The following is a 24,846-nucleotide window of genomic DNA, read 5'->3' on the forward strand; positions in this document are numbered from 1 at the left end:
TCATTCTTTTAGCAGGGCTCACCAAGACTGCCTGACATAAGCTAAGACAGGCATGTGTGTGCAATTACTGCATATCCATTTTCTTCCACATTGCTGAGTGGGCTTTTTAGGTTCCTTCTGCACACACACACACACACCACACTTTCTTTAGTAATATTATTTAGTAAAGGCAGACATTCATTAGAGTAAAAAAAAAAAAAAGTTTTTATATGACCTTGTCTCCAATTTTGTTGAATCAGCGCTCAAGAGGGTGCCTCTTTAAAAGTGGAGCTGAAACAAGGAGACGACTGTCCTTCACAGGAAAAACAGCATTTCTTTACGACAACCACTTGAAAGTGAATCTGAAATCTGCAGATTCGAGGTAAACTGCCAACTTTTTTTTTTTTAAATAATGGAACAAAGAATGCCTATGTATGGAGGCTAAGGGGCATTTGTGTATGTGTACAGTGGTGTGAAAAACTATTTGCCCCCTTCCTGATTTCTTATTCTTTTGCATGTTTGTCACACAAAATGTTTCTGATCATCAAACACATTTAACCATTAGTCAAATGTAACACAAGTAAACACAAAATGCAGTTTGTAAATGGTGGTTTTTATTATTTAGGGAGAAAAAAAAATCCAAACCTACATGGCCCTGTGTGAAAAAGTAATTGCCCCCCTGAACCTAATAACTGGTTGGGCCACCCTTAGCAGCAATAACTGTAATCAAGCGTTTGCGATAACTTGCAATGAGTCTTTTACAGCGCTCTGGAGGAATTTTGGCCCACTCATCTTTGCAAAATTGTTGTAATTCAACTTTATTTGAAGGTTTTCTAGCATGAACCGCCTTTTTAAGGTCATGCCATAGCATCTCAATTGGATTCAGGTCAGGACTTTGACTAGGCCACTCCAAAGTCTTCATTTTGTTTTTCTTCAGCCATTTAGAGGTGGATTTGCTGGTGTGTTTTGGGTCATTGTCCTGTTGCAGCACCCAAGATCGCTTCAGCTTGAGTTGATGAACAGATGGCCGGACATTCTCCTTCAGGATTTTTTGGTAGACAGTAGAATTCATGGTTCCATCTATCACAGCAAGCCTTCCAGGTCCTGAAGCAGCAAAACAACCCCAGACCATCACACTACCACCACCATATTTTACTGTTGGTATGATGTTCTTTTTCTGAAATGCTGTGTTCCTTTTACGCCAGATGTAACGGGACATTTGCCTTCCAAAAAGTTCAACTTTTGTCTCATCAGTCCACAAGGTATTTTCCCAAAAGTCTTGGCAATCATTGAGATGTTTCTTAGCAAAATTGAGATGAGCCCTAATGTTCTTTTTGCTTAACAGTGGTTTGCGTCTTGGAAATCTGCCATGCAGGCCGTTTTTGCCCAGTCTCTTTCTTATGGTGGAGTCGTGAACACTGACCTTAATTGAGGCAAGTGAGGCCTGCAGTTCTTTAGACGTTGTCCTGAGGTCTTTTGTGACCTCTCAGATGAGTCGTCTCTGCGCTCTTGGGGTAATTTTGGTCGGCCGGCCACTCCTGGGAAGGTTCACCACTGTTCCATGTTTTTGCCATTTGTGGATAATGGCTCTCACTGTGGTTCGCTGGAGTCCCAAAGCTTTAGAAATGGCTTTATAACCTTTACCAGACTGATAGATCTCAATTACTTCTGTTCTCATTTGTTCCTGAATTTCTTTGGATCTTGGCATGATGTCTAGCTTTTGAGGTGCTTTTGGTCTACTTCTCTGTGTCAGGCAGCTCCTATTAAAGTGATTTCTTGATTGAAACAGGTGTGGCAGTAATCAGGCCTGGGGGTGGCTACGGAAATTGAACTCAGGTGTGATACACCACAGTTAGGTTATTTTTTAACAAGGGGGCAATTACTTTTTCACACAGGGCCATGTAGGTTTGGATTTTTTTTCTCCCTAAATAATAAAAACCATCATTTAAAAACTGCATTTTGTGTTTACTTGTGTTATATTTGACTAATGGTTAAATGTGTTTGATGATCAGAAACATTTTGTGTGACAAACATGCAAAAGAATAAGAAATCAGGAAGGGGGCAAATAGTTTTTCACACCACTGTATATGGATGTGCTTGCAGGGATTCTAGAGTAAAAAAAGATTGTTTCAAGAATGAGGTGATACAAAAGTACTGTGTGAGAAAGTTCTTCGACAAATGTCTTTAGTGAACACATCTCTCTTATTTTTTATTCCTATTTGTTAGTAGTCAATTGTCAATTGCTAGGACTAGTCTAAGAATTTAAGCTTAAATGATTTTTTACTTTTTTTGTGTACATACTTATCCAGTTCAGGGTCATGGTAGACAGGTGCCTATCCTGGCAGCACTGGACATGAGGCTAAAACAATGTTGGACGGGTCACCAGTACATAACAAAACTCTCACGTGCTCCTCCATACTCACTCCCACTGGGCCAGGCTAGAGTCAATAAACCTAACCTGCATGTCTCATGATGCAAGTAAAAAAACCCTACAGAGAAACGGGAAAAATATTGTCACGCTTGGGTCACAGATTTGCACAGAGACACAGGAGGTTGTAGAAAAGAAAGGAACTTTATTCAAAACACTGCAAACAAACATTTGTCTCTTTTCAAAAGTTTAAACGTGCTCCTCCATGACAATTCAGAGATGACAGTTTCCCCAGGAGGAGAGAATGTCTGGGAGAGGGGTAAGGAGAAGCAAGAAATCAGTTTTAAGCCACTAAGAGAAGCCCATACAGGCTTTTTGACAAGGTGGAACACCACGCAGGAGGCAGATTACGCGACAGAGCCGGCCAGAAGGGACAGGAGAAATGTGAAGGTAGTCTGTCTATGTTTCCTAGGGTTTTTCCCAGGGGCGTCTGTGTCTTTTTGGGGGTTCGATTAGCTTCGCTGCTCACAATACGTAAACTCTATAGTGCCTGCATCCTAGGTAAAGTGAACCTGTGAGGCAGTAGTGCTAGTCACTGTGCCCATGTTAGGTACCAGTCAATGTTTAAAAAAAATGAACTCTTCAGACTATAGAAAGCCTCAAAAACTATAATTGGGGGGGGGGGGGGGGGGGGTCTCTGAAAACAAATTTTTGCATAAACATCTTAAAGTGCTATAAATAACTTAGTGGCCATATTTGAGTTTGCTGGGAGATGGGCTAAAAGAAATGAATTCAGAAGATCATTGTTAGGGTGTTTCATTTTTATTTTAGCGAACTATACTGTAGGAATGGTATATTTCTGTCATCTAACTAACTAGAGATGCAGCATTGGTCTACAGTAGGGTGGCATTAATGAAATTTTGTTTTGCCTAACAGAATGAAGAAAAGGAAACAAAGTTCTCTGCTCATACATTTTGGATTTATTTAAAAACAAAACAAAATAATGAAAGTGTCTCAAATGATAACATTTTTAACCTAAAGTTTCACTGCTGTTGAAGCAGGAGGCCATGAAAAGTGGCTGTCCTGTATGATGCTGGTAAGACATACAAGGTGGCTCAGGTATTGTTTGCAGATTTCCTGTCCATGTATGAGGCAATTAATGTGTTTAGGATATTTATACCCTAAGTGATAGCTAATTGCATATTCTACAGAACCAGGGTAAAATGTCAGTCTTGGGCCAGCAATGCAGCACTAACAGGACCATTTGATTACTAAGGCAATTTCACACACTGCTATCAGTTAAGATCAAATAAAGTGTGTCATGCAAATATTGCAAGCTGCTTTTAACATGAGACTTAATACTGTAACTTTTCACTAGATGCTCTAGGTAATTAAAGTAGTTTCTAGTGGGGAGCATGCTCACGAAATTCAATAGAAGCTCACTGGTATAGAAGAGTTTCCATGGCCACCCTTCATGCACTTCTATAATCACCACCTGCAGTTTTCTGCAGCTTCACCTTTACCACCAAATGTTCGCTATACCGTCTACTATACTGACCACCATTTACAGTTTCTTATGCGCCACAGACACTAACCATTGATCCGCACCTAACTTTGTATTTTGGAAGCGAAAAGCCACACAATTTATGTAGGAATGGTGAAGGGGCAGGAAGTATGAAAAAGATGCGTGCATGACCATTTTGGGTGTGTCGAGAGAAATTCAATCCAGTGCTTAACTTGCTAAAAGTGTATGTTTAAATGGTGTAATTGTGTGAAGTACAGTCTGCAAGTGCAATCTTTGGTTGTAGAATAGGTGTGAGAAAGATGCAGAATACTGATATAGTAAGTCAAAATGTAAATACTGTATATATATTATATACACATTCACAGTATATGCAGCGGAGATGTTTTGGAAAAAGTAGTGAAATTCAGCTACTTGGGTGACATGCAAAGTGCAGATGGATATTCGAACATATTCAAACCCATTTTAACTCCTAAATCAGCCTCTCTGACAAAAGTTTACAAAAGTCTCATAAGCAGCAGCCTGTTCTATGGGAATGAGGTGCAGATGATAAAGCAAATCTGAAGAGAACAGAGATGAGAGGATGTGTGGAGCAGCACATAGTGAGAGGAAAATGAATGCTACGGTGATGGAGGGGGTTTAGGCCCAGATGAAAGAATGTAAGTACAGTGGTGAGCACTAATAATCCATAGCTCCCTGCCTGGCAATAGTCCATATGAATTATTTCTTGTTGAACCACATTGTTGTCAGCTGTTTTTCTTATTTGAAACCTTTGAGCGGGTGAAGAAACAAAAATCACAATCTGAGGTGTGAAGAAATCTAAACAACTCCATCTTCTGTTTCTCACACGCCCTTGGCCAGTTGTGGTGACTGCAAGGCAAAATGTGTTGATAAATAATAATAGGCAAGGTATCATCATATCAGTTTCTCACTATTACACAAACACACAGGACAACTTTTTTTTAAATCATACAAAAGCAGTAGGAAAATTTAATACTATTTTTTAATGTCTCACTCCCTGGTTGGTTGGTGATGATTTATGTTATCTGTTTACTTTAAAAGGTGAATCGGAATGACATATACACTTAGCATTTCTTTAATTTCCCAACTGCTTTGAATAGTATGCCAGAACAGGTAGCAAACTGCAGGATGCCATCTTTATTTTGTCTTATTCCAGGGTGTTAGGTAAAAATCAATTTGCTCCTTAACAATGAAATATACTATAGTAATCTCTAAATATAAATACAGTACATAGAATAAAACAGATTTCATGTGTAGATTTATTGTATGCTTCTTATCTAACTTACATGTTTAAAGACCTACATAAGGAATTTAGAAGAGGTTTGGCTCTTGAAAGTATGTTTGTGCAAGGTCTCTGCATAATTCATCTTACCACTTTCTTTGATGTAATTGGTGGGGAATTTAAAGCAAGTAGACCAGTATTTCAGAAAGTAACGCAAACATACTCATTTTTAGAAAGAATATATACAATAATAATAAAATAAGGATTACAGAAAAAATGTTTATTATAATGGATTGTTCATTTGGCGTGGAACTAATAGAGAGAGAGAAAGGGTTGGCATAGAGAAGGGTCCGAGTACAAACACACAAAGCTCCTATATGTTCTTAAAAGTCAGATGCCAGAAAAGAGGTCAAAAGCTATCTAAAGATGTACTGTAATGTTTCTGAGCTTAGAGTCGAAAGATAAGATCAGTCGGAGGGTTAAGAACACTAGGTTTAAGAGAGGCTACTAAGGTCTGCAGATCCCCTGGTGTTGTTCTTGGGTATTTTGTGATTTTATGGAAAATTTTCTACAATGTTTCTGGATACATTTTGGTAAGACAGTCACTCCTGGTAAGACTAACTACTGCCCTTTGCTTCTCCATTTGAATGAGAAGATTCTTACTCCAAGTCCCAGGAGTTTTAACAACTTTGAAGTTGCTTTTTAACTACTTTTTTTCTACAGATTTTCAGTACTGTAATTTCAATTGCTTATTACTTAATGTGACTCCGGAACTTGTGTGTTAGCCAGAGTATGCAAGCATTAATTCATTAATTTTTCAAACTTGCTTACTCCAATAAAGAGTCACAGGGTCCCAAAGCCAATACTACAGCTGAAGGGCTCTAGGAAAGGGCAAATCCTGTATGCCAGTCTATTGAAAAGCAAAGTACTCAAAATGTCTGATCATAAATTATCCTTATAGTTGGGCTGAGCTCAACATGTGACCATTGACTTTTTCCTGTAAAATACACATAATTACAAATAAGACAAATACAAGACTCTGTCATGTTTTCCTACAAACTCACCTATATAAATAATTATTACACATAAAAAGATCTGTCAAAAGTCACTCTTAAAATAAGTGACAATGATTAAATTTGAAATTCTGATTGGCTGTAAATAGGAAGTCATTAATAGTTTTCATGATTAATAAATTAATACCTGCAACCGTCATAGCCTGAACTCTTGTGACTCAGAACAAACCAAACCAAAAGTTATTATGGTTTCCCCCCAAACATATTTATTTAGATTCCCTTTCATAGGCAAACAAACACACTAAAATGAAAGATAAAAACTTTTTTGCCCACATGCAGAATGGATGACTGATGAGAGTTCACTAAAGAATCTTAAAGTTAAAATACATATATATATATATATATATATATATATATATATATATATATATATATATATATATATACACATACATACATATATATATATATTACACATACTGTAGGTCCAAAAGGTACTTGAATGAAAGGAAGCAAAAATCACCATCATTATAAAAGATGGAGACATGCTGCAGTAGATAGGCGAATAAATTACCTAGTGCAGTGTTTCCCTGACTCGGTCCTGGGGACCCATTGTGGCTGCAGGTTTTTGTTCCAATTAGCTACTGATTTTAATTGGACTCCTGGGCTAATTAAGTGAACTGTTATTTCCTAAGTTCTGTGTTTTGGGAACAATATAAAATTAGAAAACTAAGTTTGGTATATAATATTTTATATATTATATAAATAATATTAAAATGTACCAAATAGTTATATGGGAATAATGTATTTTTTTTCTTTTTAGCAATATTTTAATTCTACTTTTCCAGGTATTCTAATTTTTTAATTAATTCATTATTTACTAATTAGTGGGTCTGACGCTAAAGTAGTTGTAGCCTTTGATTATTCAGTGTTGTTTGCCTGGGTATCTGCCCTGCTCGTTTTTAATTGTCATTATTAAGATACAACAAAGGGGGAAAACAGCACAGAGAAAGGGCAAAATATAATTAAATCAACAAGAGAGTTGAACATTTAAATCTATAGGAAAAGCAGAAATATTTCTAAATGTCTCTAAATGTAAAAATCATGCTGCTGCGCTTTTCTGAATGTAGAACAAGAGAAAAAAAACAAAACACTGAGCTTGTGTAATTAGCTGGTAATCAGGTGTTCTCACTGATTATGAATCTGGTTGGAACAAAAACCTGCAGCCACAGGGGGTCTCCAGGACAGTGTTTGGGAAGCACTGATCTAGTGTTCAGGACCTTTGGCTTTGTTTTTTGTCAGTATGTGTTTTGGCTGTCATTGTTATTTTGAAATTTTGGTATTTTTTGACTTGGGTGCACCGACCTCGGTCTGTCCACGGAATACACCACAAACAATCTTTTTGGCCTTTTATGTTTATTTATTATTATTATTGTTTTTTAAGTCTTCCCTAATTTATCAAACTAGCACAGTCATAATAAACCAAAATTTTCAAAGAGTAGCTGGCGGAGGTGTCTAAGTGTTTAGAGAAGAGTAAATGGGAAAGCACCCCATCAGTCCAGGCCTATGAACGGCCAATTAGAGTAGTGGAGTGTTTTTTTCTTGCTTTCTTTATTATTTTTTATCATCTCTTCCCTGTTTCATTAAAAAAAATGTTTTTATAAAAACTCAAATTTTAAGAAGATGTTAAGTCTAGAACAGAGGATCTCAGAAAGGCTACATGTTTCCAACCAAGTCTTTTTAATTTCTTTTCTCCCCATCTATGGCTCACAAGTCTTACTTAAAAGGTGTATTTTATAGGTTCAAAACCCATTTTATAATTGTAATATTTTTATGTTACAGTGTGGAAAATTTTAAATGAATTTACTTTAAAATGTTAAACTTACCCCTCCTTTAACCGCCACCTTATCGTGGTGGAGGGGTTTGCGTGTCCCAATGATCCTAGGAGCTCTGTTGTTTGGGGCTTTATGCCCCTGGTAGGGCCACCCAAGGCAAACTGGTCCTAGGTGAGGGATGAGACAAAGAGCGGTTAAACAAAACCTCCTATGATGAAAAACAATTTTGGACGGCGTTTTCCCTTGCCCGGACGCGGGTCACCGGGGCCCCACTCTGGAGCCAGGCCTGGAGGTGGGGCTCGATGGCGAGCGCCTGGTGGCCGGGCCTGCACCCATGGGGCTCGGCCAGGCACAGCCCGAACAGGCAACGTGGGTCCCCCTTCCCATGGGCTCACCACCTATGGGAGGGGCCAAGGAGGTCGGGTGCAGTGTGAGTTGGGTAGTGGCCGAAGGCGGGGACCTTGGCGGTCCGATCCTCGGCTACAGAAGCTGGCTCTTGGGACGTGGAATGTCACCTCTCTGAAGGGGAAGAAGCCTGAGCTAGTGCGCGAAGTTGAGAGGTTCCGGATAGATATAGTCGGACTCACCTCGACGCACAGCTTGGACTCTGGAACCAATCTCCTTGAGAGGGGCTGGACTCTGTACCACTCTGGAGTTGCCCCCGGTGAGAGGCGCCGAGCGGGTGTGGGCATACTTATTGCCCCCCAACTTGAAGCCTGTACATTGGGGTTTACCCCGGTGGACGAGAGGGTAGCCTCCCTTCGCCTTCGGGTGGGGGGACGGGTCCTAACTGTTGTTTGTGCGTATGCACCGAACAGCAGTTCGGAGTACCCACCCTTTTTGGAGTCCCTGGAGGGGGTGTTAGAAGGCATACCTTCTGGGGACTCCCTCGTTCTGCTGGGAGACTTCAATGCTCACGTGGGCAATGACAGTGAGACCTGGAAGGGCGTGATTGGGAGGAATGGCCCCCCCCGATCTGAACCCGAGCGGTGTTTTGTTATTGGACTTCTGTGCTCGTCACGGATTGTCCATAACGAACACCATGTTCAAGCATAGGGGTGTTCATATGTGCACTTGGCACCAGGACACCCTAGGCCTCAGTTCGATGATCGACTTTGTGGTCGTGTCGTCGGACTTGCGGCCACATGTCTTGGACACTCGGGTGAAGAGAGGGGCGGAGCTGTCAACTGATCACCACCTGGTGGTGAGTTGGCTTCGATGGTGGGGGAGGTTGCCGGTCAGGCGTGGTAGGCCTAAACGTGTTGTGAGGGTCTGCTGGGAACGTCTGGCAGAGCCCCCTGTCAGAAGTAGCTTCAACTCCCACCCTCCGGCAGAACTTCGACCACATCCCGAGGGAGGTGGGGGGACATTGAGTCCGAATGGGCCATGTTCCGTGCCTCTATTGTTGAGGCAGCTGACCGGAGCTGTGGCCGTAAGGTGGTCGGTGCCTGTCGTGGCGGCAATCCCCGAACCCATTGGTGGACACCGGCGGTGAAGGATGCCGTCAAGCTGAAGAAGGAGTCCTACAGGACCCTTCTGTCCTGTGGGACCCTGGAGGCAGCTGATAGGTACCGGCAGGCCAAGCGGAATGCGGCTTTGGTGGTTGCTGAGGCAAAAGCTCGGGCGTGGGAGGAGTTTGGGGAGGCCATGGAGAACGACTTTCGGACGGCTTCGAGGAGATTCTGGTCCACCATCCGGCGTCTCAGGAAGGGGAAGCAGTGCAGTGTCAACACTGTATATGGTGGGGATGGTGCGCTGCTGACCTCGACTTGGGACGTTGTGGGTCGGTGGGGGGGAGTACTTCGAAGACCTCCTCAATCCCATTAACATGTCTTCCAATGAGGAAGCAGAGCCTGGGGACTCAGAGGTGGGCTCCCCCATCTCTGGGACTGAGGTCACCGAGGTGGTCAAAAAACTCCTTGGTGGCAGGGCCCCGGGGGTGGATGAGATACGCCCGGAGTTCCTCAAGGCTCTGGATGTTGTAGGACTGTCTTGGTTGACACGCCTCTGCAACATCGCATGGACATCAGGGACAGTGCCTCTGGATTGGCAGACCGGGGTGGTAGTCCCCCTCTTTAAGAAGGGGGATCGGAGGGTGTGTTCCAACTACAGAGGGATCACACTCCTCAGCCTCCCTGGAAAAGTCTATTCAGGGGTCCTGGAGAGGAGGGTCCGTCGGATAGTCGAACCTCGGATTCAGGAGGAACAGTGTGGTTTTCGTCCTGGTCGCGGAACAGTGGACCAGCTCTATACCCTTAGCAGGGTCCTGGAGGGTGTATGGGAGTTTGCCCAACCAGTCTACATGTGTCTTGTGGACTTGGAAAAGGCATTCGACCGTGTCCCTCGGGGAATCCTGTGGGGGGGTACTCCGAGAGTATGGGGTACCGGCCCCCCTGATAAGGGCTGTTCGGTCCCTGTACGATCGGTGCCAGAGCTTGGTCCGCATTGCCGGCAGTAAGTCGAACCCATTTCCAGTGAGAGTTGGACTCCGCCAGGGCTGCCCTTTGTCACCGATTCTGTTCATAACTTTTATGGACAGAATTTCTAGGCGCAGCCAGGGCGTTGAGGGGGTCCGGTTTGGTGGGCTCAGGATTGGGTCACTGCTTTTTGCAGATGATGTTGTCCTGTTTGCTTCATCAGGCCGTGATCTTCAGCTCTCTCTGGATCGGTTCGCAGCCGAGTGTGAAGCAGCTGGGATGAGAATCAGCACCTCCAAATCCGAGACCATGGTCCTCAGCCGGAAAAGGGTGGAGTGCCCTCTCAAGGTTGGTAGCGAGATCTTGCCCCAAGTGGAGGAGTTCAAGTATCTCGGGGTCTTGTTCACGAGTGAGGGAAGAATGGAGCGTGAGATCGACAGGCGGATCGGTGCAGCATCCGCAGTAATGCGGGCTCTGCATCGGTCTGTCGTGGTGAAAAAGGAGCTGAGCCGCAAGGCGAAGCTCTCAATTTACCAGTCGATCTATGTTCCTACCCTCACCTATGGTCATGAGCTATGGGTAGTGACCGAAAGAACGAGATCGCGAATACAAGCGGCTGAAATGAGTTTCCTCCGCAGGGTGTCTGGGCTTTCCCTTAAAGACAGGGTGAGAAGCTCAGTCATCCGGGAGGGGCTCAGAGTAGAGCCGCTGCTCCTCCGCATCGAGAGGAGTCAGATGAGGTGGCTCGGGCATCTGATCAGGATGCCTCCTGGACGCCACCCTGGCGAGGTGTTCTGGGCACGTCTAACCGGGAGGAGGCCCCGAGGAAGACCCAGGACACGTTGGAGGGACTATGTCTCTCGACTGGCCTGGGAACACCTTGGGATTCTCCCGGAAGAGCTAGAAGAAGTGGCCGGGGAGAGGGAAGTCTGTGCATCTCTGCTCAAGCTGCTGCCCCCGCGACCCGACCTCGGATAAGCGGGAGACAATGGATGGATGGATGGATGGATGTTAAACTTACTAAAAATGTTCTTGACAGTTATTGGACATTGTGGAAGGTGGCAGATATTGAAAAGCTGTATTTAACCAAACAAGGAGCTCATTAAGACTACCTCGCCTTAATACAAGGCTTGTGATTTCCCCATCGATTCCTTCCTACTGTCTCATACAAGGGAATTTTTCTGGTTCTGGGCTGTATAAGGGCCTCTTGCCTTTTTCTCATTTCCCATGTCCAGGTGCAAGACATTAGGTTTATCTGCTTTCCAAAAAAATAGATATTTTGTTAATGCTGAGAAAATATAACAGGACTCCAGAACCCCTACACACCTGCGTAACTGTAAATAGGAGCACAGATACTTATTAGTAAACTCTTCAAATGCAGGCTCAGCCTTAACATATGTTGTATTTATTTAATTATCTCACAACACCAACTGACAGCCTAAACTACTTGTGTTAAGTGTTAAGATAATAAGAAAAGAATGTAATTCGAGTGTATTTTATAAGATTAATGCAGCTCAATGTGCAAAATGATATACTGTACAAAAATAACAGGTGCAATTAACTCCATATGTCTCTCTAGTGGATATAAAAGTGGAATCAAAAGGACACATACAAGGAGTCAGTTAATATAAGACAAATTGATATTTAATAACTTGCATATGACTAGGGATAGAAAGCTTTCTGAAACATGAAAACAAATCTGCTGAAATGTGTCTTCTGAAAACTTTCCAGTACAGAGTGCACTTAACAGTCATTACCTGTTTTGATTTATCAATAACACATTTGTTACAAATGTTTGATGTATTTACGATGTGATGGAGAGTAGTCACATCTCTGTCTTTTAATAATCAGTCTGAAATAACACCATCTTCTGGAGGTTAAACGCTTTGGATCTTAGGGAATTTGCTCTTCAAAGTCCACCTCATTCATGCTGTGATGAGAGAGCTCTGACTTTCTGCCTGCTTTCATTTGATTTATTGAATCCCAGCATAAGAGTGTGTTGGCTACAGGGCAGATTTTTAAATGCAATAGTTCAATTTAAAACAACAAACAACCAATCCTCTGTGACCAAAGCAGTTCTGAGATAAAAAGTTATGGCTCTGCTTTAGGGGCCTAGAGACTAAATGAAGCTAGACTTGTGCAAATAATAAAGTTGACTCTAGTCTTTGTTGAGATTAGATGTGACATTCCCTCATAAGAAATAAACTTTGCGGCATTAGCAAATCAATGCTTTCTGAAAACACTATTAAGCCTAGTGTATTTTTCAAAGTAAATGATACTCTTCCGACCGTGGGTGAAACTAAGCAAATTGTTGAGGAATTATCTGGATTTTACTACAAAACCTTAGTCTGCAGCGTAAGTTTTTTTTCTCCCTTATTTGGCAATATGATGTCAATTCTAGGAATCTATACCCACAACATCAGACAGTTGTCAGAATTCCAAAATAATTTAAAATAATCAATCCATTCATTTTCTAAACCCTCTTTATCCCACTCTTTTATGAAAGTATTAAAAGCACTAAAGTAAACTGAGGAAATTATGTTCAATACATGAAAATAACAGTCAGCTAAAATGATGAAGCTGCCATAAACAGACAAAGGGTGAGAAAACTATATCTAAAGTAAAGTCCCTTCAAACCATGACCTTTATAGGTGAGACCATCTATATGCTATACAGAAAGTACAAAGTGCATCCGTGAAATTAAAATGTTCCACTTTGTGGAATGACAAGATGTGTATGAGCTTGTATGTGAAATCATTTTTGTAAATCCATTGCATTTTTGAGGTCTAAAAAGTACAGTATTACATTAATCAGCAGAAGTTATTTTTATAATTACTGGATGTAGGGGAGCCAAGGGTGAAGAAGCATACCTTAGATAGGGAATTTAAATAAGGTATCTAACTTCCATCAAATCAGCCTTTTATTGACTTAATGTCCATAAGGCATGGAATTTCAGGAGCATATTTTTAGTAGTAGGGTGTTGTACTTTGTTAGCCATTATGGATGCAATGAGAAGTCAACCAAAATGACACCTATTATTGGCTACCTGAACAGATTACAATATGCAAGCTTTTGGGGCAGTTAAGGTCCCTTCTTCAGGCAAGATGTAATGTTAAAGATGTTATATAATGCTATTCTAGGAGCATATTTTAAAATCCTGTAGCAATGAATTCTCATCTTCATTCAAATCTTTAATACTTTGTAGAAAGAATATGTTGTCATTGCCGGTTTCAAAAGGGTTGTTTTCAGAGTACTTAATTTCAATTCTACATTCCAAAGAAGAGCAGGGAAACTCTAAACAGACCTTGTATAAGTGAGTGTTCATGAATAAGGTGCAAGTATGTGAATGGCTTTTTTGTTTATTTCTTGAATTGTACATTGTAGGGATCAGAAAATTGAAAATATATCCGTTGCAGATGATTCCACAAAGAGAGTTGATTTAAGATATTGTTATAATTTAGTTTTGATTACAAATTGTACAAATAACTACATTTATTGTTTTGTGATTCAAGTCAGTGCTTCTTTTGGATAGCATTGAACTAGATTAATATTACTTGGAGCGGTTTGATTTTTTCTTTAATGTGAACTGAATGGAGGATGAGCCCTGATAAAATACATTCTTCCTTAATCTGTCCAAAACATGGCCTTGACTTGGGCTATCAAAAAAAAATTCATTTGAGAGAAGCCTTCAAACAGTTTCTATTTTGGGTTACATGTTTTGGAGATATCTCCTGCTTATATTTTATTGGAATACAATTTTAACTTAGATAAAGGATTACAATAAATCCTTACCCTTTAACTGCTCTATATGGAGTAATACAAGATGGGATGCTGCTGGTAAATAAATATTCTCTTATAAGAACAAGCATAAAATGTTAGCCCATCATTATAGATCTTGTTTTTTTCTGGAACTATCATAACCCGCTGACCATAGAACAATGTTAAAATGTCCTATTTAACTACAAGGCAGAGATAATTAAACAAGAAGCAACTTAATTATTATTTTTTTATACATTCTAGCAGACCTTTATTAATGTTGTCCTCAAATAACATGCAGAACCACTGCAAACCTTTTGGGTACTTCAGGAGCTTGGAATAAATGCTTCAATCTTCCAATTTTTGCACTTTTTTGTTGGGTAGTTAGAAAAGACATTTGAATATAGCCGTTAGATAAAGCCTATAAACTACAACAGTGTTTGTTTTATTGATCTATAAGATGTGCAGTGTAATAAAACTGATAATAATAAAAAAAAAACCAAAACTTAATAAGCTAGCATGGCAAGCTAAAACTACTCCACCACTTGCACGCTTCTAGTTATTGTGCCTACTTGTAAATAGCTAGGATAGCTTTTAAAATCACTGGCTTACATTGTATTACCAAAAAGTTGTGATTGGGTGACAAATATAAAATACCACAATACAAGAAAGGGATGTAAAATATTAAAATTACTCAATTTAATTTGAACACATTTCTGGCATAACTAATTAAATAATTACATAGCAGGTGTCACAGTGGTTACAGTTCAAAGCCCATTCCTGGATCTTGTCCATATAGAGTGTGTATACAACATTTTCATCTCAGATCCCCAGTGGCATTTTGGTTAGTTTAACAGAAAATGGCCCACATGCGAGCGTGGATATGTCCATGGGAAGTGTGTGCTTAACCTCTCTCTTACTAGCTGTCACTGGACTGATGTGCTTAAATTATGAAACAGTTATTGTGAAATATTATTGTGAAAGAACACAATACATCTTTTTGAATAGTGGGAATAAGATTCTGTTTGATTCAATACGAGTCAACATTAGGGGTTCATCGAGAATAAAATGTCAAACCTATGACAGCCGCTACAAGCAGACAAGCGAACAGGAAACATATTCCACCCTCAAGGAAATAGTACCAAAAATCTGTGATAAAATGTATTACTTCTGGTTAACTTTTGTTGTTACTAGTATGGCTCAGAAATGCAGACTACTTGAAAGTAGGGCTGCAACTAATGATTATTTTGATAGTCGACTAATTGTTCAATTCCCCCCGACCGATTAGTCACAATTATTTCATGCCTGACTATTTTGAAGCCTGCGACCTGTGGTTGCACATCCTGTTCTGGGCTCCAGTGGATGTCTTACTTACCTCATCTGCTCACGTCTGTCCACTTGTGAATGTCACCCTGATGTCTCTGCAGTAACACGATTAAAAATTAATCAAATTAAAACAACAACCAGTGAAACATGAATTTGAAAATCAGATGTTTTTATATTAGTGTGACATTGCAATAAAAAAGAAATACATTAAACAATACAAACTAAAGTGCACGTAGTCTTTAAACAAAAAAAGTGCATTTAACTTAACCAAAAAAATACATTGTTAAAACAAACGTTTCATATTTTAGTAATAAATCACAAAAATGTAGACATAAACTAAATAATGTGTAAAACCTGAAGTGCAAAGATCAAATAAGCACTTTCACAAAACGTTCAAGGATGATACAATAGCTTCCATGGCGCAGTGGTAGAAATTGCTGACTTATAATCAAGAATCCCCCGGTTCGATCCGGACTGCCTCATATATTTACCGTTTTGAGTAGGGAGTTGCTCTTATTGTTAATATTATACAATAAACACATACATTTGATTTGCATCTGTAACGGCCACTGTAAATGTATAGTACTTGTAAAAGTTACTGTTTTTTTTTTCCCCACTTTTATTCTCTCAGTCACGATCACGATACATACTACCGCCCCCCAGGGATCTGACGCTGTTACTTTTTATCTGAAACTAAGAATAACTGTAGATGCGAGTGGTGTTTTGAGATTATCAAACTGCAAATTCTCTGATCTGGATGGATAAAAGCTGACACACAAACGCTGGTAAATCTGCCTTATTCATATCTCATTGTCTATTGATTTTTATTATTAAATTTTATTGCGTGTTCCTGCTTACGCTGAATTCGTATGCACCTTATGGCCCGTGATGTCAAAGCCACACAAAAAAACAACAACAAAAAAACCAGAGACATAGGTATATATGATATTTGAAATTATTCATTTTATGACCTTATAGTACATTTCGGAAAACATTGTGGCACGGGTGCAACATTATTCATATTCATTCGCCTACATTCTTGCGGTTGTACTCAGTGACCTCATTTCCCGTGGATTTAGGAAGTTTTCAGACTTATTCAGACAATGAGGACAGATTGAGGTCATTTATGTTAGGTAGAATGCTTAGAGGGGGCTGGGCAGTCTTGTGGCCTGGAACCCCCGCAGATTTTATTTTTTTCCTCCAGCCGTCTGAAGTTTTTTTTTTGTTTTTTTCTGTCCTCCCTAGCCATCAGATCTTACTTTTATTCTGTTAGTGTTCCCTAATTTTAATTCTTATTTAATTTTGTCTTTTTTCTCTTTCTTCATCATGTAAAGCACTTTGAGCTACATTGTTTGTATGAAAATGTGCTATATAAATAAATGTTATTCACTTTTTAAGAATTCTGCTTTGTTGCAGCCTTGTGCTAAAATCATTTAAAATTACTTGTTTCTCCCCATTAGATAACATTCAATACTTTATAGTTTTCTGTAGCTCACTTTGTCATTCTAGAAATGTTTGCAAAATTATTGAAAAAAATAAAAACTGAAATATCACATCGACACAAGTATTCTGACCCTTTGCTAAGACACATGAAAATATGGCTCAGATGCAACCCATTCTATTGATTATCATTGAGATGCTTCTATATCTTGTTTTTAGTCCATCGGTGGCCAAACTGAGCAATCATGGGAGAAGGACCACAGTAGGAGAGGTGACCAAGAACCCGATGGTCACTCTTGCTGACCTCTAGAGACCCTTTGTGGAGATGGGAGAAACTTCCCGGAGGACAACCGTCACAGCAACAATCCAACAATCTGGGCTTTATGACAGAGTAACCAGACAGAAGTGTCTCTACAGTAAATAACACATGGACACCCACTTGGAGTTTGTAAAAAAGGCACCAAAAGGACTCTCAACTCTGTGAGAAACAAGATTCTCTGGTCTGAGGAAACCAAGATTAGCATCATATCTGGAAGAAAGAAGGCACTGTTCATCACCTGTGCAATACCAATTCAACGGTGAAGCATTGTGGTGGCAGCATCATGCTATGGGATTGTTTTTCAAAGGCAGGAACTGGAAGGTGAGACAGAGTTGAGAGAAAGCTATATGGCGCAAAGTACAGAGACATCAATGAAAACCTGCTCTAGAGTGCTCTCGACCTCAGCTTGAGCCGAAGATTAATGTTCCAACAGGACAACATCTCTAAGAACAAAGCAAAGACAACAAAGGAAAGGTTTAGGGAAAACGAAGGGAACCTCCTTGAGTTGACCAGCCAGAGCTGGGACCGAAGCCCAAATGGATACCTCTGGAGAGACCTGAAAATAGATGTCTACTGATGGTCTCCATCCCACCTGGCAGAGTTTGAGATGATCTACAGAGGTGAATGGCAGGTATGACAATCCAGGTATACAAAGTTTGTTGTGTTATACCCAAGAAGGCTCCAGACTGTAATCGCTGCTAAAGGTGCTACAACAAAGTACTGTGTAAAGTTTTGGATTATTTACGATATTTCAGTTTTTCCATTTTTAAAATGTTTGCAAAAAATGTCTAAAATCCTGCTTTCATTTTGTCTTCCTGGGGTATTGAAAGTTTCTTCATGTGGGGAAAAACTGAATTTAGCACAAGGCTGCAACAGCAAAAATGTGAAAACACTGAAGGGGTATGAATAATTTCTGGTTCCACTGCATGGTATGAACACAGGGGCTTTGAATCAAAACAAAACGTGAGCATTCAGAAGGATGAGGTCAATGAATGAAGATATCTCTGCAAACAGTGACCAAGAAGGAACACAAAAACAGAGCTTTAACTATTGGTTTGAATTATTTAATAAGTATCAGATAAGTGCAAAGTGAATGTTGTTACTAAACAGCATGAAATACTCAGGGCTGTGGAGTCGGTACACAAAATCTTCCACTCTGACTCCAACTCAGACTCCTCAATTTAAATATCACAGACTCTTGACTCCCATATTTGTAGTTTAAAATATACAGTACCTGTCAAAAGTCTCAGGTCACCCAGAAATTTTCATATTTTTGATAAAAATTCACACTTTTTATGAAGATACAATTACTTTGATTTACAAATATAGCCAAGGCATTACTAGTGTGTATAATGATTATTACAGCTTGAAATGACGGATGTTTAATTTAGGCTGACCTAAGGCAACTGACTGCACACCACAAACTTGATAACTATGGAAAAATATAATGGTCTGGTGTCATAACAGTAAATGGTTAATTTATCAGACTCCACTTCACATTGAAGCCTCATTCCAGACAAATAATTAGAATTAAAGAGTCGGAGATGACTGCCATTTTTAATTTTGACTCTTGTCTGAGTGGGTCACATGTTATATTAGTTGCCACTTTTAAATTGTGTCCTGTACAAGTACATGTCTTTGCTATGGACTGGAGCGCTATCCAGGACATACCGCCTGGGAATACAGAGTGCTGTACGAAACTGGTGGATTCCAGGGCTACAGGGGTTGAATTGTGAAGAAAGATTAAAAGAGCGGAGCCTATACAGTTTAAACAAAAAGATTGAGAGGTGACATGATTGAAGTGTTTAAAATTATGAAGGGAATTAGTACAGTGGATCGAGACTGTTATTTTAAAATGAGTTCATCAAGAACACAGGCACACAGTTGGAAACTTGTTTTTCTTTACACAAAGAACGATAGACACTTGGAATAAGCAACCAAGTAGTGTGGTAGACAATAAGACTTTAGGGACTTTCAAAACTCAATGATGTTTTTTGGAAGAAATAAGTGGATAGGACTGGCAAGCTTTGTTGGGCTGAATGGCCTGTTCTCGTTTAGAGTGTTCTAATGTTCTAATGTAACTCTCAAACCTGCCTTATCCAATTCAAGATTGTGAGAAACATACACTATTATGACAGCACTGAGCACAACGTAAGCACCCTTGATGGAGGCCAAGTCCAGGAAAGGATCCTCTAATGTACTGTATATAATCTTATCTCATCCAGTGTTACCTTAGCTTATCCCATCCACTGTTACTCCAAACAATTGTGTAAAAAGATGAGCAATAATTCAAAGTCTTAAAGTACCTAACCAATAAAGGACTGGTTTTCTTCCAAAATGGTCTTAATTTAAATTCTGACCTCAAATATACAACCTAGTCAGGCAAGTGCTTAACAGCATTATTCACTATTAGGATCCATTCCCTGATATACTTTGGATAATTATACTCTTGGAAGATTTAAGATTGACTTAATTGCAAGAAATGTTATTTGCTTCAAATTATATATTATATAAAAGAAATGTGTGTAACGCACAATTTAAAGATGATGAATTTCACCATATTACATTGCACAAATGGATGTGTGCATATTATGAACGACTGAATTCCATTCTAGGTCTAAGATAATCAAGGAGAGGTACTTTCAAATTGATGCCTATGAACATCTAGAAGTAAACCATGGGAGATTAGCTGATAAAGTATATAGTACTAGGGTGTTGTACCATGTTAGCCATTATGATGTAGTGAGAAGTTAAGCAAAATGACACCTTTTATTGGCTAACTAGAAAGATTACAATATGCAATATTGATTACATCTTGCCTGAAGAAGGTGCCTGAGCTGCCTTGAAAGCTTGCATATTGCAGACTTTCTAATTAGCCAATAAAAGGGGTCATTTTGCTTAACCTCTCACTGCTGATAAAGTATAAAAATATTCCCAGTATTCTACTCATGACTGATTAAAATACTGTATATCCAAGCAAAGATATTAATGGTAGAGTTAGAAGGTTTGGCAAATTCATTATGGCAAAGTTTATAATGAGAAAAAGGAAAAAAGGGGTGTGCTGCTAGAATTTTTAAATTTAAGATATAACTGATGAAAAGGTGATTACAAAATGTCAATACAAAGGTCTTTAATGGTCTGTATAACTTATCCATCCATTTTCCAACCCGCTGAATCCGAACACAGGGTCACGGGGGTCTGCTGGAGCCAATCCCAGCCAACACAGGGCACAAGGCAGGAACCAATCCTGGGCAGGGTGCCAACCCACCGCAGTGTATAACTTATGACCACTGCAAATAAAATTGAATTGTATTGATGCAGTAGACCAGCACAGGAGAGCATTTGACCTTAAAGTAAGGAATATAGTGAGGAATTTGTAAAAATTTTCCTTTTCAAGGCTAACCACAGAGCTGCAGCTCCACTGCCTACTAATTCCTTACAGGGTCAAGATACGAATATTTGCAACCAAGCAAGAACTATCAAAGTCAGGCAAGTCAGGTAATGCCCTGCCACCTTCTTTGCCAAGTCATTCTTTTCATGTGCTGCCTTTTTGTATTCCAGATGAAAGACCTTGCAGTTTTTTTAATACACCTGGAGATTCAGTACTCTCACAAAGAGGGGTTTGGAAAGGATATTAATTTTAACAATATTAAATTATCTCATCTAAATAAAGCTGAACAGTTAACAACATACCAACCCCTTATTTAATGTCATCATTTATTTGCAAAGTTTAAATCTAAACAAACCTATGGATTCCCTTGTAACTTTAATTCATACATATCTTAACTGTTCTGACACATAACAGAAAAGTGCTCTAACTTAATATGACATGCAATTGAATTTGGTAGGAAAAAATATATTCAAAGTCAAATCAATTTTGAACCAGAGATTATATAAAATTCATTCAATAGATTTGATACAATCAGCAATGAGGAGTTTAGGTCAGTAATAAAGAAGACTAGGCTGTAAACATAATTAAATATTTTGCCCTGTTTTTTTCAATGTTTATTTTAGTTAACATTGTTTATTTTAAATGTGTTTGACACTAAATTACTGTTTATGACAAAGACAGTGTAATCTAATATAAAACTGACAGCAAGAAAAAACTGAATCATAAGCTGCTTACTGATTCTTCATCATTGATATCAGTCTCATGACAATCAAAAAGGAAAGCTAATGCAACTAATGTAATGATTATTTTGATTACCAAATTTACCTATTATACCTGGTAATATTCACAAGTTAAATATTTCCTCTAAAGCCTTGATCATGTAACTTAGTCAATAAAACATTTATCAAAAATGAATACTGATATTATACAAACTACAATCTAATTTATAACATCTGAAAATAAATCTAAGTTATGATTTCTGTCAAGAATGGCTCAAAAGTTAGATAATGTTTCCACATGAGAACCAAAATGTGCATTGACAGGAAGCCCTACAGTTTAGCAGGGAAATACGACATTATTTAAGAAATAAATATGTATGTAATCTATACATGCTTTTACATCCAGCTTGACTAAATGACACGTTTTCATTTCTCTCTTTTGGCAATACTTTTGGGAAAAAAAAAAAACAAAAAAAAAAACTTACTGATAAATGTTTCATTAGCAATTGTATCTTTTCGGCAATATTTTTAGTGTGTTGACTAAAGACAACTTTAAGAGACTAACAAGGATTTATGGTAAACTCATCTAATTACCTACTTCAACAACATGCACAGGCACTCACTTTATTATTTTAAAACTATTTAAATCTATTCATTTTCTGCAGACCTGTAAAAGCAAAAATTTAATTTTAACTAGGTCATTTCTGTATTGCAACATTAACAGTGGTGTCTATAATCCCTAAAGCAGAGGCTTTCGTCTGCCTACAGTCATTCAGTCAGTCAGTCTCCAACCCACTATATCCCAATACAGGGTCACGGGGGTCTGCTGGAGCCAATCCTGCCAGCACAGGGCACAAGGCAGGAACAAATACCCGGGCAGGGCTCCAGCCCACCTCAGTCTGCCTACATTCTTGACAAATAATTTAAATGTACACTATACAACTATGTTGTTTACTACTATGGAAGAGAGAAACAAAGCACACTTAATTCCTGTATATCACAAACTTATTTTTAAGAATATGCACATCCCCTGAAATTAAAGTCTTCATCTTCTTTCATGTTTCTTGGTGCAGGCAAAGTTTTCCTAGTGCAAAGAGGAACACTTGAAAAATGGAACAAAGATGCCTGTGTGGTGATCTTTACATCACCATCTACTAGACTGCCAAGGAAATGCAGAGTGCTCTATTTAAGGCTAGCAGGCCAAAGGCCACTTGTTAAAACCATTACTCTTCAAAAGGTCTGACCTCAAAATGGAAGACTTACAAACAGAGTTTTTGTAGTTTAGTAGCCTTTGAAACCTGATTAATTTATGGACAAGCTTGAATGTGACAGCTCCCACTTCAAGTTAATACAGCCAGAAATAAAAAAAAATACATAACTAAAACAAATATTTCTTAGTCTTTTACATTAAAATTATGGATAATTTAAAAAGTTTACTTTCAATATGATTAAATTTGGTCAATAAAATTACAAACAAATCTAAACCTGCTTAATCATTTACAGAAATGTGGGGAGATGGCAGCAATGCCTCCAAAGAAGGAAATAATTGTGGATTGGTCACCACTTTATCAGTGGGCAAATGCATGCATACACCAACATCAGAACAATCTCATTTTACCAATGTGTGTTGGTATGTCTATGTCATATTCTTTACTTTCAATTTTTTTAATAGTATACTGTTGGAACTTTTTCCAAGTATCTGAATCTGTGGCTTTATGTGCACACTGCCTTTAGAAAAGACACATTGTAAGTTAGTAGTTTTTTTTTTTTTAAAGGCCATAAAATGTCTTATACACTCTGTCACATACTGGCTGAACTGATGCCATACACTACTCAGACAAACCATGCTACTATTTGCAAGTGTTATTTATTTATTTTTTGCACACCACTATTTGAATTTTGGTTGGTTCCATCCTGTCCTATTAAGGATCGTTTTCTATTTACTTAAAATGTTCATACATAACATAATTAAATGTCAAGGTTCAAAGGAAATAAATGACATTTTTTCAACATGAGTAAATTGCAAAAATAATTCATATTTCAATATATTTTCCTGTACATACACTTGTCTTGCTTTTTGTTTATCTTCCTCTATACATGTAATTCAATTTCAAGGCCCTTAACCTGCAATTGCTTAATTCTGGGTATGACATTAACCTTCATCCAGCCCTGTAAGCAGGTCCTCCAACTTGCAGGGAAAGCCTGGGGGTTGGTGGTAGAATTGGCACTCCGTTCGCTTTAAAAAACCTCACACTGTTCCATTCCATTCAAACTAGTGTGGTGCTGAGGTGTCACCCACTACATGAATACACTCATCTCCTAATTTGGGATCCTGAGGTGGTTTGTTGTGCGGTGGGTACGGCAACGCATTGTATCAACACATACTCCCAATCTCCTCCTCAAGTTCTAACTTACCTAAAGTAAAATCTAGTTTTAATACTTCAATTTTAAGGTTCAAATGTACTGTGTGTATACAGTGGGTACGGAAAGTATTCAGACCCCCTTCAATTATTCACTCTTTGTTATATTGCAGCCATTTGCTAAAATCATTTAAATTAATTTTTTTCCTCATTAATGTACACACAGCACCCCATATTGACAGACAAAAAAACAGAATTTTTGAAATTGTTGCAGATTTATTAAAAAAGAAAAACTGAAATATCACATGGTCCTAAGTATTCAGACCCTTTGGTGTGACACTCATATATTTAACTCAGGTGCTTTCCATTTCTTCTGATCATCCTTGAGATCATCTTCATTTGAGTGCAGCTGTGTTTGATTATACTGATTGGACTTGATTAGGAAAGCCACACACCTGTCTATACGTGTATAAGACCTTACAGCTCACAATGCATGTCAGAGCAAATGAGAATCATGAGGTCAAAGGAACTGCCTGAAGAGCTCAGAGACAGAATTGTGGCAAGGCACAGATCTGGCCAAGGTTACAAAAACATTTCTGCTGCACTTAAGGTTCCCAAGAGCACAGTGGCTTCCATAATCCTTAAATGGAAGACGTTTGGGACGAACAGAACCCTTCCTAGAGCTGGCCGTCCGGCCAAGCTGAGCTACCGGGGGAGAAGAGCCTTGGTGAGAGAGGTAAAGAAGAACCCAAAGATCACTTTGGCTGAGCTCCAGAGATGCAGTCAGGAGATGGGAGAAAATTGTAGAAAGTCAACCATCACTGCAGCCCTCCACCAGTCAGGGCTTTATGGCAGAGTGGCCTGTCGGAAGCCTCTCCTCAGTGCAAGACACATGACAGCCCGCATGGAGTTTGCTAAAAGACACCTGAAGGACTCTGAGATGGTGAGAAATAAGATTCTCTGGTCTGATGAGACCAAGATAGAACTTTTTGGCCTTAATTCTAAGCGGTATGTGTGGAGACAACCAGGCACTGCTCATCACTTGTCCAATACAGTCCCCACAGTGAAGCATGGTGGTGGCAGCATCATGCTGTGGGGGTGTTTTTCAGCTGCAGGGACAGGACGACTGGTTGCAATCGAGGGAAAGATGAATGCGGC

The 24,846-nt window shown here is 39.3% G+C and overlaps 1 protein-coding gene across 1 annotated transcript in view; it reads left to right on the top strand.

Annotated features, from left to right (window-relative positions):
• The first annotated feature begins 215 nt into the window (after positions 1-215).
• LOC114650804 (augurin-like) overlaps positions 216-24,846 on the top strand; it is a 51,695-nt gene continuing 27,064 nt past the window's right edge. Inside the window, exon 1 of the mRNA XM_028800677.2 lies at positions 216-361. The gene's annotated coding sequence lies outside the window, so the exon portion shown is untranslated. The remainder of the gene's footprint in view (positions 362-24,846) is intronic.

The sequence above is a fragment of the Erpetoichthys calabaricus genome, chromosome 4, assembly GCF_900747795.2.
Source record: "Erpetoichthys calabaricus chromosome 4, fErpCal1.3, whole genome shotgun sequence".
NCBI classification, from domain to species: domain Eukaryota; kingdom Metazoa; phylum Chordata; class Cladistia; order Polypteriformes; family Polypteridae; genus Erpetoichthys; species Erpetoichthys calabaricus.